The sequence below is a fragment of the Camelina sativa genome, chromosome 17 (assembly GCF_030686135.1).
Source record: "Camelina sativa cultivar CO46 ecotype springtype chromosome 17, ASM3068613v1".
Lineage (NCBI taxonomy): Eukaryota > Viridiplantae > Streptophyta > Magnoliopsida > Brassicales > Brassicaceae > Camelina > Camelina sativa.
In genome coordinates, this window is record NC_141896.1 from 13,617,632 (window position 1) to 13,636,065 (window position 18,434).

Genomic DNA, 18,434 nt, shown 5'->3' on the forward strand with positions numbered 1-18,434 from the left:
CTCACCACATCTCCGTAGGCTGCGGTCATGGCCACCTCATCTCCCTGCTTTGATGATCCGGCTCCTTTATCGCTAACCGCTTCCTTTGAGAGGTTGGCTTTGAACTTGGCCGGCTTGAGATGAGGATGGAGAACCCAGCACTTGTCTTTCAGATGACCCCGCTTCTTGCAGTGGTCGCACACCAACAACTTCCTCTCCTCTTGCTTGTACATTCCTTTGTTGGCCGAAGCAAGCTCCCCCTTACCGCTAAACAAATCAAGGGATCCTTGCTCTTTCTGAATTTGGGAGCAAATATCTTCAAAGGAGGGGAGCTTCTCTGCCCTTAGGATGTGCTTCAAGAGGTCGTTGAAGGACGGGTTCAAGGTAAGTAGGAGTCCGAAGACTTTGTCTTGCTCCTTTCTTTCGTTTAGCACACTTGCCTCAAGTGTACTTGGCCGCAACATGTCAAGCTCGGACCATAGTGCACGGAACTTACCAAGATGCTTAGTGAACTCCACATCATCTTGGTTAAGATCATTTATGGCCTTCTTGACCTCAAAGACTCTAGTCATGTTAGAGACATTACCATACACGCCTTTAAGTGTTTCCCACAGTTCCTTGGCCGTCTCGCAATATGAGTAGGCCTCAAGGATAGGCGTGTCCAGAGAGTTTTGGAGAACAGATAGGACAACTTGGTCTTCTTGGAACCATTTGGCCTTCCTCTCGCTCTCTTCCTCCGCTTCCGCCTCGGAAGCGTCCTCTCCTTTGGGGTTTTTCTTTGGGACATAGTCGGACTCGACATGACTCCAAAGGCCACGACCTCCAAGGGCGGTTCTTGTGGTTCTTGTCCACAGCAAGTAGTTTGTCCCCTTTAGGACAACCGGTGAAACAATGGGCTTGGCGTTTTCCATGGTCGGATTTCTATGGACCGATGGGTAAAGCTTTTACCCGGAGAATGAAAGAGATGCGAGTAAGAAGAAACGAAGATAAGGAGACTAGAGTGTAGAAATGAGTAGGAGAATGAGATTAGACTGTAGAGAATCGAAGAACTTGCTCTGATACCATGTAAGACTTTGTAGAATAAAGAAGAGAATCAAGAGATTGATGAGAGATATCGGTAGACAAAGAGAATGAGGAAGAAGAAAAGATTAGGTTATTGTTCCATAAGAATCCATATTACAATGTAGGCTAAAGCCTATATATATCAAGGGAAAATTAGGGCTACACCCTCTACCAACCGATCGTATAAGTGATAGGGACAAGGAGAGAGATAGAACTAATCCCAACGGTGATAGTGACCCGTCCTAGTCTCCTTAAACACAACATAACCCGTGACTCCACTTGTTCCTCCTCTCTAACGGCTACAAGCGACATTCTAGATCCTTCTCATGGGCCTAAGGAGAGCAGGCCTCCTCATTGTCTTTACACACTTACATGACTCGGCCTTATTGCTTGGTTGTACGGACGGCCCCATAATTGTACGGACGGCCATGGCTGCCTTAGGCTTATTCTCTTGATCAATAATTTTAACCCCATAAACACAAACATAGCTGTTTACAGCTTCTAAGTAATGTTTTCTTGGTTTTAGCCTTTTTTGGGACAAAATGGGTATAAGTGGCTTTTAAACTCTTCACATCTATCTCAAACTCTTATAATTAGTTAGTTGCATTGGATTAAGACACATTTTAACCCCAGAAACACTAACATAGCTGTTTACAACTTCTAAGCAATGTTTTCTTGGTTTTAGCCTGTTTTGGGACAAAATGGGTATAAGTGGCTTTTAAACTCTCCACATCTATCTCAAACTCTTATAATTAGTTAGTTGCATTGGATTAAGATACATTTTAACCCCAGAAACACTAACATAGCTGTTTACAGCTTCTAAGCAATGTTTTCTTGGTTTTAACCTGTTTTGGGACAAAATGGTTATAAGTGGCTTTTAAACTCTCCACATCTATCTCAAACTCTTATACTTAGTTAGTTGCATTGGATTAAGACACATTTTAACCCCATAAACACTAACATAGCTGTTTACAGCTACTAAGCAATGTTTTCTTGGTTTTAGCCTGTTTTGGGACAAAATGGTTATAAGTGGCTTTTAAACTCTCCACATCTATCTCAAACTCTTATAATTAGTTAGTTGCATTGGATTAAGACACATTTTAACCCCAGAAACACTAACATAGCTGTTTACAGCTTCTAAGCAATGTTTTCTTGGTTTTAACCTGTTTTGGGACAAAATGGTTATAAGTGGCTTTTAAACTCTCCACATCTATCTCAAACTCTTATAATTAGTTAGTTGCATTGGATTAAGATACATTTTAACCCCATAAACACTAACATAGCTGTTTACAGCTTCTAAGCAATGTTTTCTTGGTTTTAACCTGTTTTGGGACAAAATGGTTATAAGTGGCTTTTAAACTCTCCACATCTATCTCAAACTCTTATACTTAGTTAGTTGCATTGGATTAAGACACATTTTAACCCCATAAACACTAACATAGCTGTTTACAGCTACTAAGCAATGTTTTCTTGGTTTTAGCCTGTTTTGGGACAAAATGGTTATAAGTGGCTTTTAAACTCTCCACATCTATCTCAAACTCTTATAATTAGTTAGTTGCATTGGATTAAGACACATTTTAACCCCAGAAACACTAACATAGCTGTTTACAGCTTCTAAGCAATGTTTTCTTGGTTTTAACTTGTTTTGGGACAAAATGGTTATAAGTGGCTTTTAAACTCTCCACATCTATCTCAAACTCTTATACTTAGTTAGTTGCATTGGATTAAGACACATTTTAACCCCATAAACACTAGCATAGCTGTTTACAGCTACTAAGCAATGTTTTCTTGGTTTTAACCTGTTTTGGGACAAAATGGTTATAAGTGGCTTTTAAACTCTCCACATCTATCTCAAACTCTTATACTTAGTTAGTTGCATTGGATTAAGACACATTTTAACCCCAGAATCACTAACATAGCTGTTTACAACATCTAAGCAATGTTTTCTTGGTTTTAGCCTGTTTTGGGACAAAAAGGGTATAAGTGGCTTTTAAACTCTCCACATCTATCTCAAACTCTTATAATTAGTTAGTTGCATTGGATTAAGACACATTTTAACCCCATAAACACTAACATAGCTGTTTACAGCTTCTAAGCAATGTTTTCTTGGTTTTAGCCTGTTTTGGGACAAAATGGTTATAAGTGGCTTTTAAACTCTCCACATCTATCTCAAACTCTTATACTTAGTTAGTTGCATTGGATTAAGACACATTTTAACCCCATAAACACTAACATAGCTGTTTACAGCTACTAAGCAATGTTTTCTTGCTGTTAGCCTGTTTTGGGACAAAATGGGTATAAGTGGCTTTTAAACTCTTCACATCTATCTCAAACTCTTATAATTAGTTAGTTGCATTGGATTAAGACACATTTTAACCCCAGAATCACTAACATAGCTGTTTACAACATCTAAGCAATGTTTTCTTGGTTTTAGCCTGTTTTGGGACAAAATGGGTATAAGTGGCCTTTAAACTCTCCACATCTATCTCAAACTCTTATAATTAGTTAGTTGCATTGGATTTAGACACATTTTAACCCCATAAATACTAACATAGCTGTTTACAGCTTCTAAGCAATGTTTTCTTGGTTTTAACCTGTTTTGGGACAAAATGGTTATAAGTGGCTTTTAAACTCTCCACATCTATCTCAAACTCTTATACTTAGTTAGTTGCATTGGATTAAGACACATTTTAACCCCATAAACACTAACATAGCTGTTTACAGCTTCTAAGCAATGTTTTCTTGGTTTTAGCCTGTTTTGGGACAAAATGCGTATAAGTGGCTTTTAAACTCTCCACATCTATCTTAAACTCTTATAATTAGTTAGTTGCATTGGATTAAGACACATTTTAACCCCATAAACACAAACATAGCTGTTTACAGCTTCTAAGTAATGTTTTCTTGGTTTTAGCCTTTTTTGGGACAAAATGGGTATAAGTGGCTTTTAAACTCTTCACATCTATCTCAAACTCTTATAATTAGTTAGTTGCATTGGATTAAGACACATTTTAACCCCAGAAACACTAACATAGCTGTTTACAACTTCTAAGCAATGTTTTCTTGGTTTTAGCCTGTTTTGGGACAAAATGGGTATAAGTGGCTTTTAAACTCTCCACATCTATCTCAAACTCTTATAATTAGTTAGTTGCATTGGATTAAGATACATTTTAACCCCAGAAACACTAACATAGCTGTTTACAGCTTCTAAGCAATGTTTTCTTGGTTTTAACCTGTTTTGGGACAAAATGGTTATAAGTGGCTTTTAAACTCTCCACATCTATCTCAAACTCTTATAATTAGTTAGTTGCATTGGATTAAGATACATTTTAACCCCAGAAACACTAACATAGCTGTTTACAGCTTCTAAGCAATGTTTCTTGGTTTTAACCTGTTTTGGGACAAAATGGTTATAAGTGGCTTTTAAACTCTCCACATCTATCTCAAACTCTTATACTTAGTTAGTTGCATTGGATTAAGACACATTTTAACCCCATAAACACTAACATAGCTGTTTACAGCTACTAAGCAATGTTTTCTTGGTTTTAGCCTGTTTTGGGACAAAATGGTTATAAGTGGCTTTTAAACTCTCCACATCTATCTCAAACTCTTATAATTAGTTAGTTGCATTGGATTAAGACACATTTTAACCCCAGAAACACTAACATAGCTGTTTACAGCTTCTAAGCAATGTTTTCTTGGTTTTAACTTGTTTTGGGACAAAATGGTTATAAGTGGCTTTTAAACTCTCCACATCTATCTCAAACTCTTATACTTAGTTAGTTGCATTGGATTAAGACACATTTTAACCCCATAAACACTAACATAGCTGTTTACAGCTACTAAGCAATGTTTTCTTGGTTTTAGCCTGTTTTGGGACAAAATGGGTATAAGTGGCTTTTAAACTCTTCACATCTATCTCAAACTCTTATAATTAGTTAGTTGCATTGGATTAAGACACATTTTAACCCCAGAAACACTAACATAGCTGTTTACAACTTCTAAGCAATGTTTTCTTGGTTTTAGCCTGTTTTGGGACAAAATGGGTATAAGTGGCTTTTAAACTCTCCACATCTATCTCAAACTCTTATAATTAGTTAGTTGCATTGGATTAAGATACATTTTAACCCCAGAAACACTAACATAGCTGTTTACAGCTTCTAAGCAATGTTTTCTTGGTTTTAACCTGTTTTGGGACAAAATGGTTATAAGTGGCTTTTAAACTCTCCACATCTATCTCAAACTCTTATAATTAGTTAGTTGCATTGGATTAAGATACATTTTAACCCCAGAAACACTAACATAGCTGTTTACAGCTTCTAAGCAATGTTTTGTTGGTTTTAACCTGTTTTGGGACAAAATGGTTATAAGTGGCTTTTAAACTCTCCACATCTATCTCAAACTCTTATACTTAGTTAGTTGCATTGGATTAAGACACATTTTAACCCCATAAACACTAACATAGCTGTTTACAGCTACTAAGCAATGTTTTCTTGGTTTTAGCCTGTTTTGGGACAAAATGGTTATAAGTGGCTTTTAAACTCTCCACATCTATCTCAAACTCTTATAATTAGTTAGTTGCATTGGATTAAGACACATTTTAACCCTAGAAACACTAACATAGCTGTTTACAGCTTCTAAGCAATGTTTTCTTGGTTTTAACTTGTTTTGGGACAAAATGGTTATAAGTGGCTTTTAAACTCTCCACATCTATCTCAAACTCTTATACTTAGTTAGTTGCATTGGATTAAGACACATTTTAACCCCATAAACACTAACATAGCTGTTTACAGCTACTAAGCAATGTTTTCTTGGTTTTAGCCTGTTTTGGGACAAAATGGGTATAAGTGGCTTTTAAACTCTTCACATCTATCTCAAACTCTTATAATTAGTTAGTTGCATTGGATTAAGACACATTTTAACCCCAGAAACACTAACATAGCTGTTTACAACTTCTAAGCAATGTTTTCTTGGTTTTAGCCTGTTTTGGGACAAAATGGGTATAAGTGGCTTTTAAACTCTCCACATCTATCTCAAAGTCTTATAATTAGTTAGTTGCATTGGATTAAGACACATTTTAACCCCATAAACACTAACATAGCTGTTTACAGCTACTAAGCAATGTTTTCTTGCTGTTAGCCTGTTTTGGGACAAAATGGGTATAAGTGGCTTTTAAACTCTCCACATCTATGCAACTAAGAAAAGTTATGGGGTTATGTGTGTATTGGATTAAGACACATTTTAACCCCATAAACACTAACATAGCTGTTTACAGCTACTAAGCAATGTTTTCTTGCTGTTAGCCTGTTTTGGGACAAAATGGGTATAAGTGGCTTTTAAACTCTTCACATCTATCTCAAACTCTTATAATTAGTTAGTTGCATTGGATTAAGACACATTTTAACCCCAGAAACACTAACATAGCTGTTTACAACTTCTAAGCAATGTTTTCTTGCTGTTAGCCTGTTTTGGGACAAAATGGGTATAAGTGGCTTTTAAACTCTCCACATCTATCTCAAACTCTTATAATTAGTTAGTTGCATTGGATTAAGACACATTTTAACCCCATAAACACTTACATAGCTGTTTACAACTTCTAAGCAATGTTTTCTTGGTTTTAGCCTGTTTTGGGACAAAATGGGTATAAGTGGCTTTTAAACTCTCCACATCTATCTCAAACTCTTATAATTAGTTAGTTGCATTGGATTAAGACACATTTTAACCCCATAAAAACTAACATAGCTGTTTACAACTTCTAAGCAATGTTTTCTTGGTTTTAGCCTGTTTTGGGACAAAATGGGTATAAGTGGCTTTTAAACTCTCCACATCTATCTCAAACTCTTATAATTAGTTAGTTGCATTGGATTAAGACACATTTTAACCCCAGAAACACTAACATAGCTGTTTACAACTTCTAAGCAATGTTTTCTTGGTTTTAGCTTTTTTTGGGACAAAATGGGTATAAGTGGCTTTTAAACTCTCCACATCTATCTCAAAGTCTTATAATTAGTTAGTTGCATTGGATTAAGACACATTTTAACCCCATAAACACTAACATAGCTGTTTACAGCTACTAAGCAATGTTTTCTTGCTGTTAGCCTGTTTTGGGACAAAATGGGTATAAGTGGCTTTTAAACTCTCCACATCTATGCAACTAAGAAAAGTTATGGGGTTATGTGTGTATTGGATTAAGACACATTTTAACCCCATAAACACTAACATAGCTGTTTACAGCTACTAAGCAATGTTTTCTTGCTGTTAGCCTGTTTTGGGACAAAATGGGTATAAGTGGCTTTTAAACTCTTCACATCTATCTCAAACTCTTATAATTAGTTAGTTGCATTGGATTAAGACACATTTTAACCCCAGAAACACTAACATAGCTGTTTACAACTTCTAAGCAATGTTTTCTTGCTGTTAGCCTGTTTTGGGACAAAATGGGTATAAGTGGCTTTTAAACTCTCCACATCTATCTCAAATTCTTATAATTAGTTAGTTGCATTGGATTAAGACACATTTTAACCCCATAAACACTTACATAGCTGTTTACAACTTCTAAGCAATGTTTTCTTGGTTTTAGCCTGTTTTGGGACAAAATGGGTATAAGTGGCTTTTAAACTCTCCACATCTATCTCAAACTCTTATAATTAGTTAGTTGCATTGGATTAAGACACATTTTAACCCCATAAAAACTAACATAGCTGTTTACAACTTCTAAGCAATGTTTTCTTGGTTTTAGCCTGTTTTGGGACAAAATGGGTATAAGTGGCTTTTAAACTCTCCACATCTATCTCAAACTCTTATAATTAGTTAGTTGCATTGGATTAAGACACATTTTAACCCCATAAACACTAACATAGCTGTTTACAAGTTCTAAGCAATGTTTTCTTGGTTTTAGCCTGTTTTGGGACAAAATGGGTATAAGTGGCTTTTAAACTCTCCACATCTATCTCAAAATCTTATAATTAGTTAGTTGCATTGGATTAAGACACATTTTAACCCCATAAACACTAACATAGCTGTTTACAGCTTCTAAGCAATGTTTTCTTGCTGTTAGCCTGTTTTGGGACAAAATGGTTATAAGTGGCTTTTAAACTCTCCACATCTATCTCAAACTCTTATAATTAGTTAGTTGCATCGGATTAAGACACATTTTAACCCCATAAACACTAACATAGCTGTTTACAGCTTCTAAGCAATGTTTTCTTGGTTTTAGCCTGTTTTGGGACAAAATGGGTATAAGTGGCTTTTAAACTCTTCACATCTATCTCAAACTCTTATAATTAGTTAGTTGCATTGGATTAAGACACATTTTAACCCCAGAAACACTAACATAGCTGTTTACAACTTCTAAGCAATGTTTTCTTGGTTTTAGCCTGTTTTGGGACAAAATGGGTATAAGTGGCTTTTAAACTCTCCACATCTATCTCAAAGTCTTATAATTAGTTAGTTGCATTGGATTAAGACACATTTTAACCCCATAAACACTAACATAGCTGTTTACAGCTACTAAGCAATGTTTTCTTGCTGTTAGCCTGTTTTGGGACAAAATGGGTATAAGTGGCTTTTAAACTCTCCACATCTATGCAACTAAGAAAAGTTATGGGGTTATGTGTGTATTGGATTAAGACACATTTTAACCCCATAAACACTAACATAGCTGTTTACAGCTACTAAGCAATGTTTTCTTGCTGTTAGCCTGTTTTGGGACAAAATGGGTATAAGTGGCTTTTAAACTCTTCACATCTATCTCAAACTCTTATAATTAGTTAGTTGCATTGGATTAAGACACATTTTAACCCCAGAAACACTAACATAGCTGTTTACAACTTCTAAGCAATGTTTTCTTGCTGTTAGCCTGTTTTGGGACAAAATGGGTATAAGTGGCTTTTAAACTCTCCACATCTATCTCAAACTCTTATAATTAGTTAGTTGCATTGGATTAAGACACATTTTAACCCCATAAACACTTACATAGCTGTTTACAACTTCTAAGCAATGTTTTCTTGGTTTTAGCCTGTTTTGGGACAAAATGGGTATAAGTGGCTTTTAAACTCTCCACATCTATCTCAAACTCTTATAATTAGTTAGTTGCATTGGATTAAGACACATTTTAACCCCATAAAAACTAACATAGCTGTTTACAACTTCTAAGCAATGTTTTCTTGGTTTTAGCCTGTTTTGGGACAAAATGGGTATAAGTGGCTTTTAAACTCTCCACATCTATCTCAAACTCTTATAATTAGTTAGTTGCATTGGATTAAGACACATTTTAACCCCAGAAACACTAACATAGCTGTTTACAACTTCTAAGCAATGTTTTCTTGGTTTTAGCTTTTTTTGGGACAAAATGGGTATAAGTGGCTTTTAAACTCTCCACATCTATCTCAAAGTCTTATAATTAGTTAGTTGCATTGGATTAAGACACATTTTAACCCCATAAACACTAACATAGCTGTTTACAGCTACTAAGCAATGTTTTCTTGCTGTTAGCCTGTTTTGGGACAAAATGGGTATAAGTGGCTTTTAAACTCTCCACATCTATGCAACTAAGAAAAGTTATGGGGTTATGTGTGTATTGGATTAAGACACATTTTAACCCCATAAACACTAACATAGCTGTTTACAGCTACTAAGCAATGTTTTCTTGCTGTTAGCCTGTTTTGGGACAAAATGGGTATAAGTGGCTTTTAAACTCTTCACATCTATCTCAAACTCTTATAATTAGTTAGTTGCATTGGATTAAGACACATTTTAACCCCAGAAACACTAACATAGCTGTTTACAACTTCTAAGCAATGTTTTCTTGCTGTTAGCCTGTTTTGGGACAAAATGGGTATAAGTGGCTTTTAAACTCTCCACATCTATCTCAAATTCTTATAATTAGTTAGTTGCATTGGATTAAGACACATTTTAACCCCATAAACACTTACATAGCTGTTTACAACTTCTAAGCAATGTTTTCTTGGTTTTAGCCTGTTTTGGGACAAAATGGGTATAAGTGGCTTTTAAACTCTCCACATCTATCTCAAACTCTTATAATTAGTTAGTTGCATTGGATTAAGACACATTTTAACCCCATAAAAACTAACATAGCTGTTTACAACTTCTAAGCAATGTTTTCTTGGTTTTAGCCTGTTTTGGGACAAAATGGGTATAAGTGGCTTTTAAACTCTCCACATCTATCTCAAACTCTTATAATTAGTTAGTTGCATTGGATTAAGACACATTTTAACCCCATAAACACTAACATAGCTGTTTACAGCTACTAAGCAATGTTTTCTTGGTTTTAGCCTATTTTGGGACAAAATGGTTATAAGTGGCTTTTAAACTCTCCACATCTATCTCAAACACTTATACTTAGTTAGTTGCATTGGATTAAGACACATTTTAACCCCATAAACAATAACATAGCTGTTTACAGCTACTAAGCAATGTTTTCTTGGTTTTAGCCTGTTTTGGGACAAAATGGGTATAAGTGGCTTTTAAACTCTTCACATCTATCTCAAACTCTTATAATTAGTTAGTTGCATTGGATTAAGACACATTTTAACCCCAGAAACACTAACATAGCTGTTTACAACTTCTAAGCAATGTTTTCTTGGTTTTAGCCTGTTTTGGGACAAAATGGGTATAAGTGGCTTTTAAACTCTCCACATCTATCTCAAAGTCTTATAATTAGTTAGTTGCATTGGATTAAGACACATTTTAACCCCATAAACACTAACATAGCTGTTTACAGCTACTAAGCAATGTTTTCTTGCTGTTAGCCTGTTTTGGGACAAAATGGGTATAAGTGGCTTTTAAACTCTCCACATCTATGCAACTAAGAAAAGTTATGGGGTTATGTGTGTATTGGATTAAGACACATTTTAACCCCATAAACACTAACATAGCTGTTTACAGCTACTAACCAATGTTTTCTTGCTGTTAGCCTGTTTTGGGACAAAATGGGTATAAGTGGCTTTTAAACTCTTCACATCTATCTCAAACTCTTATAATTAGTTAGTTGCATTGGATTAAGACACATTTTAACCCCAGAAACACTAACATAGCTGTTTACAACTTCTAAGCAATGTTTTCTTGCTGTTAGCCTGTTTTGGGACAAAATGGGTATAAGTGGCTTTTAAACTCTCCACATCTATCTCAAACTCTTATAATTAGTTAGTTGCATTGGATTAAGACACATTTTAACCCCATAAACACTAACATAGCTGTTTACAACTTCTAAGCAATGTTTTCTTGGTTTTAGCCTGTTTTGGGACAAAATGGGTATAAGTGGCTTTTAAACTCTCCACATCTATCTCAAACTCTTATAATTAGTTAGTTGCATTGGATTAAGACACATTTTAACCCCATAAACACTAACATAGCTGTTTACAACTTCTAAGCAATGTTTTCTTGGTTTTAGCCTGTTTTGGGACAAAATGGGTATAAGTGGCTTTTAAACTCTCCACATCTATCTCAAACTCTTATAATTAGTTAGTTGCATTGGATTAAGACACATTTTAAGCCCATAAACACTAACATAGCTGTTTACAGCTACTAAGCAATATTTTCTTGGTTTTAGCCTATTTTGGGATAAAATGGTTATAAGTGGCTTTTAAACTCTCCACATCTATCTCAAACTCTTATACTTAGTTAGTTGCATTGGATTAAGACACATTTTAACCCCATAAATACTAACATAGCTGTTTACAGCTACTAAGCAATGTTTTCTTGCTGTTAGCCTGTTTTGGGACAAAATGGGTATAAGTGGCTTTTAAACTCTTCACATCTATCTCTGAAACATGTTATTTTATTGTGTGTGGTGAATGATGCTGGATGTATGCAATGATGATATATGAATGGAATGATGGGTGTTTCAATTCCCCTTATGCAGTTGCAGTATAAGAGGTGTCAATCCAGTCTGAGTGCTTGTGAACAATCAAGATATGCATATGAATCTAAGTTAAGACAAATATGAAAGGATGTTTGTCACTAACAATCCTATGATGATAATGATAAAATGCAGAAAATAAACTACAAGAGCTAAGAACTAGATGCAAATAAAACCGAATGATTATGAACTAAGAATAGAAACAGAAACTGTAAACTCTAGATATGAACTAATGCAAGACAAGTAATGAACTAGATGCTAAGTAAATGCAATGGAAATTAAACAGGAATTAAACAGGAATGAAACAAGACAATCACAAATCATAAATAAGAGTTCTAGGGATGAACTCGAGCAGCACTCGACCGAGTGTAGGTCGAGTGAGTGGTCGAGCTAGACAAATCCGGGAAAACAGAGCAATGCAATAAAAACAGAGTAAAGCAAACACAGATCAAACAGCAAGCAAATAACAAGATTGAGACTTTAAAATCAATAAACAAAGTAGGTTCCTGAGGATGGATTCATGGGATAAACTAATCATTGTGGTAATCTAACTTGATCAACAAATCTCAAGCAATGCTATGAGCTAACCTCTAGACATATTAATCTAAGACAAGTCTCTCCCACTCTCATGGTCAAGAGACAATCAAACCCATGCAATCCTAGACTTGCTCTCACAATGAAAAGAATCTACACAAGCAGGCATTAAGCAATACATCTCAAACCAAACAAGACCTCTAATTTCTTAGCAAGCCTAATGGTAAGCTCTAGATCTAGCCTTATCTATGCTTCTTAAACATTGGTGTGATGCTAAAAAGCTTGAGATCAGATCCTACCCTCTCAGATATAGGATCAGCATTAAGAACATCTAGCCTAGAAGAGATCTACAACAATCAAGCTTGATCAAATCAGATATACCACAAGATCAATCCATCCTAACCCATCCTCAAGATCCTAAGAAGACTACTCACAACAAGACATGAAGAACAAAGTCAAAAACCCAGAAAATATTGAAACTTGCATGATTAGATAGATAAGATAAAGATCTAAAACTTTAAAGAAGAAATCAAACTCAGATTCTCATTACTTAGAAAGTTATTTAACCAACAAGTATGAGGAAATTCTTCTTTTCTAAGTACAAAATCCAAAAAGAAATAAAAATGGCAAAAGGAATAATATTCCTCAAAAGGTAAAAACTAGGTTTAGAATATCTAAAAAGCTGGACTAAAAAATCTAGATTGTTTGGTGGCTGCAGGTACAAGGCCTTATATAGGAAGGGGAGTGGAAGCCCTAAAAATGGGAAAAGTCAAAGTGGTCCACGAATCGGTCAACTCGACCAGTGCTCGGTCGAGTGACAGGTCGAGCTGGCTTCTTCTGTGTAACTCCACTCGGTCGAGTCCATCTCCCACTCGGTCGAGTGCTTGGTCGAGCTGGACTCCGGATCTTGATTCTTCAGCCTTAACTCCCTTGTTTCCTCCTCATGATTGCTTCACATCTCTTCTCCATTGCTTCCATGCTCCTTAAGCTCCAAAATCACCTGTTTATGCATGAAAAGATGCAAATGCAATGCAACTACACTCTAATGCATGATTAGTCCTAAAGCTACACAATAATGGTGAAAATGGATAGAAAAAGATGCAAAAGATGTGAATAAACTAAGGGAAAACATGGTAAAATATATGAACATCAACACCCCCAAACTTAGTCTTTGCTTGCCCTCAAGCAAATAAACAAGACATAAGAAGGTAGATGAGGTTTAAAAGTGGGATCTCAGCTCCTTAAGCTTGCAAATAGACCATCTAGTATCAATGTCCAAGTTACTAATACTATGATGCAAGTTGAATGAGCTGGAATTTAAAGACTTTAGACAAGCATATCACAACCTTTACTGATTTGAGCCTAAGACATCCATATGCATTCAAATCAACCATTTCCTTTAACATTCATTAAACAAGAACATGAATCAACTCTATGCAATGCTTAAACTCATTTGGCTTGGTAATAAAGGGTTTTGAGACAATGATGGTCTCTTTTTTTAGAGTGGGGCTTATCAATATCAAGGTTCTCTCATGAAAATGGATTGAGCTTTAGAAGAATGCTAAAGGTAAGAACACCTAAACTCATACAAGAATAAAACCTTGTCTACCCAAAGGTACCCAAAGTGTTTATCCTAGCAATCTAAACCCTTATGATCCTAGTGCTACCCTTTGCTTCTTCTTTTCTCTTTAACCCTTTTCTCTTTTGGTTTTCAAGTCTTAGGAGATGTTTCTTATTTGATCTTTCTAGTGGAATGGGGGATTCTTTCTTATTCCTATGGTTCTCTTTTCTTCTTATTCTTAAGACATAAAAGCATTTTGCTAGACTTTTCTTTTCTTTCTTTTCTTTTCCTTAACTAGAACCATCTTAATCAACACTTTACTTCCCATCCTTTCACTAGACTTTACTTAAACACAATCTCCTCTTAAAGACTCTACCCTTTTTCTTTCTCTTTTCTTTCTTTTCTTTTCAAAACAACCAAGTCCCAAACCCAACAAGTGAACCACCTAGTCCTATCTAGTTTGAAAAATGCAAACTAGAACTACACAAGGTCTTACTCTTGTCAGTTCAAACCTAACACTTTCTACCAAGCTCAATCCCAAAAATAGGCCTCACACACTCAAGAACAAACAAGGCTTGAAGGAAGGTTTGGTTTAGGGGTAGGGGAACTGATCTTAATGATTTAATCAGCTACTTGGATCAACAAGAGTGGTAAAAAGGAGAAAGATGATCCAAGTATGTATATGGTATCCATGAGTTTAAAGCAATGCACATATTGATAATTAAAAGTCAATATTAGGTTTTTATAAAATAGGAAATGGTTTCAAATCACAACATGCTTCAATTTAGATCAAATGCAATGCAAGAATTCAAGCTTGGTTCAATCTTATGCTTCCTACTACTCAACTAGCATCAAAGTACTAATAACTTGGGCATTGATCCTAGTCTAGTGAATAGGCTAGCTAACAAGGAAATACTCATCATAGATCCCTAATGCAAATATTATACAATTCTACATGAAACATGCTAAACAAGATCCTAATATGCAATGCAAACTACATGAACACTCTTTTTTTATGAAGATTTTTTCAAAATTTTTCAAATTTTTATGGTTTTTCTATGCCTTAGATGCTAATGCAAGTGCTAACATGATGATGATAAAAATTTGAAATAAGAACACAAAACACAACATCAAATGCTATCTCAAACCCTCCCCCAAACTTAAATCACACAGTCCCCTGTGTGAAAAAGTTGTGAGAGGATTCAAGATTTAAACACAACACAAAACACAATATGAAATGCAATGGTATAAACAATGGTAAGGTGATAGTGGTACCTTAGGGATTGTGGAAGAAGTTGTCCACGTCCATCTGCATGCTATTATAGGAGTAGTTGGGGTCAGGCTGGTGGCTTGGAGAAGGACTTTGGGGCAGCTCGACAATGCCAATCGACCTAGACTCGGTCGAGTACGTGTCCGAGTGGGTAGGTCGAGCTAGACTGCGAGTGTCCAAATGGTGGGCTTGCTGCTGGCAGAACTGCTGGTAGAGAGCTGGATCCATGTAGTATTGAGGTGGGATGGGAGGGTATAATGGATAACCTGGATAAGCAGCTGGAGGTGGTAAGCCATAGGGTGATCTGGGAAGGTGCTCGGCCGAGTACCTCTTGTTTTGTGGTCGAGTGGGCCTGCGAGCCTTCTTCTCTATGTCCACATCTCCCCTTACCCAACTATATTCTTATTAAAAAGCCTGTCCAACAAAACATAAAACAAAACACATCAAAACTACTAAGAAATTAAACCATATGTACAAAGGATACCTTAGGGACTTCCTCCCTAGTGAGCTTGTTTATAGTCACTAAGCTTGACTTTGGTTTTCTTCTTAAACTTGATCTGGATACCAAGGAGGTGATGAAATCCTCCCTGGAGCCTCTTGGTCACTGTGAAGTTGATCCTTGATCACCTCACTCTTAACACTCAAACCATATTTCTTCTTAAATTTGAGCCTTGGTCTTGCTTTCCTCAAAGACCTCTTGTTCAGCTTGACTTTGAGGTCCTCAACCATACTAGACAGCTCTTGAACTGACCTCTTAAGCTCTTCAACAGAATCCTCTTGAAGTGGGAACTCAGCCTTTGGGGTTGCCTTATCACCTAAGCTTCCTTGACCTCCTTTGTCTTTGATAGTGAAAGGCTGGTCATCAATGGTAGGAAGGTTTGTTGGATTGTGGATATTGAACTTCATAACCACATCTTCAGCTATGTTCAGGGTCACAAGACCCTCCTTCACATCAATAACTGCTCCAACAGTAGCTAAGAATGGCCTCCCTAGCAAGATTGGATCCTCAGGCTCCTTATCCATTTCTATCACCACAAAGTCAGTGTGAATCCTTGCTTTCCCTATCTTGAGTGGGACATTCTCCAACCTCCCAACTACCTCTCTATTTGTCCCATCAGCTAGAAGCACATGGAGATTGGTAGATTTGAAATCAGTTCTCCCTAACTTTTGAGCTATGGAGTATGGCATCACACTTGTTGAAGCTCCCAAATCACAAAGGCACTGATTGTAGTGAAGGTAGCTGATAGTTCAGAGCAGATAAAAAGGTCCAGGATCCTTAAGCTTTACTGGAATGATCACTCCTCCAAGGTCCTCAAGATCCTTCTCATCTTGAGCTTCAGCCCTCTTACTAGACAAATCAAGCAAAAAAATTTTGTAGAGAGGATATGGCTCATACTGTTCCAAGGCAGGTCCTCTCTCCTCTTCTTGGTAAGCTATGATGATCTCTTGAATGGCTGACACTTGTTCCTCTTTCTTAACCAAGGCTTCTTCTTTCAAAACCCTCTCTTCCTCTTGTTGTCTAGCCAACATCTCCTTTTTCTCAATGATTTCCTTTAATTCCCTAATCTTCTGTGCTTTGAAACGCCCAGGGAATGGTACTGAAGGCTTGTAAGCAGGAGGAATGTACTTAGCAGGCTTGACAGCTTCGGAGTCTTCAGCTCGATCGACCACTCAAACATGCACTCGATCGAGTGTGTGGTCGAGCTGCTGGTCGAGTTCTCCTGCGAGCTCCTGTTGCTTTGCACAGATGTCACTTGGGGCTTCAGTAACTAATGAATTCCCCCAAACTTGGACTTCACTGTCCTCAGTGACTTTTTCCTCTTGAAGTAGGATGGCTTTGGATGTGAATTCCCTTGGATTTTGAACAGCTTTTCCAGGGAGTTGGTTGGGTTTTGGAGCTGAAGTAGATGCTATGTTACTCTCCATGTACTTCACTCTAGAGTTAAGACCTTCAAACTTCATGTTCAGGTCATTATACTGGGATGTAAGCCTTTGGTTTAGCTCAGCAAACTGCTTGGCTTCCTCAATATTCCCTTGTGTTTGACCAATCAACAGCTGCTGTATCATAGCTCTAAGGTCTTGTTCTTGGCCTTGGTTAGTCTGAAACCCTGGTGGGGGACACAACTGGGGCTGGAACACCTGCTGGTGTTGTTTGGGAATATAGTTTTGGAACCCTTGAGGCTGTTGAGGCTGTTGAGGAGGGTAGACTTGATCTTGTGGATTAGCCACATTGGTGCTCCTATAAGATAGGTTGTTGTTCTTGAAACCACCTTGATTGTAGCCCTTGAATCCACCTTGGTTTTGCATATAGCAAAGCTCAGCAAACTCATTCTCCCCCTCTTGAACTGGAGCTTCTTCTTCACCAATGAAGTGAATGGATTTGGACTGGCTGAGGAGTATCTTGTCAAGTTTCTCATTGACCATCTTCAAATCCTTCTTGTACTTGTCCTCTTGATCAGTTGAGGAACTCCTTATGGTCCTATCATAATCTTCATTATAATTGCCATCTGACTGAGCAAGATTCTCTACTAACTCCCAGCCTTCATCCACATGCTTGTTGAGGAAGTTTCCATTGGAGGCTGTGTCAAGAAGCATTCTGAACTTGGGAAGCACTCCTCTATACAATGTGCTCAACAATGACTCCATACTGAAACCATGATGAGGGCATTGAGTCTGGTAGCCCTTGAATCTCTCCCAAGCTTCACAAAAGCTCTCATTGTTCCTTTGAGCAAATCAAGAGATCTCATTTCTCAATCTAGCAGTCCTAGCATTGGAGAAGAATTTGGCCAAGAAAGCCTTCTTACATTGGTCCCAAGTAGTGATAGCACCAGTGGGCAGAGTCTTCTCCCATAAATGAGCCTTGTCCCCAAGAGAGAAAGGGAACAACCTCAGCATGAAACCATCTTCACTTACTCCATTGATCTTGGTAAGACCACAGATTCTGTCAAACTCATCAAGATGATCAAGTGGATCCTCCATAGGCAATCCATGAAACTTATTGGCCTGAATCATTGAGATCAATCCATTCTTGATCTCAAAGTTGTTGTTGGCAACAGTTGGTGGCACAATGCCAGCTCTTTGGTTGTGTGTGTTGGGTGCATCTCCAGCACCAATATGTCTTGGTCTCTGAACTTGATCCTGATGATCCATAG

General features: G+C 37.0%; 1 non-coding gene across 1 annotated transcript; it reads left to right on the forward strand.

Moving 5' to 3' along the window:
- Positions 1-17,932: 17,932 nt before the first annotated feature.
- LOC147923679 (small nucleolar RNA R71) lies at positions 17,933-18,039 on the forward strand. The gene has a single exon (XR_015588047.1). It is a non-coding gene; the product is annotated as a small nucleolar RNA R71 (small nucleolar RNA).
- Positions 18,040-18,434: the final 395 nt, after the last annotated feature.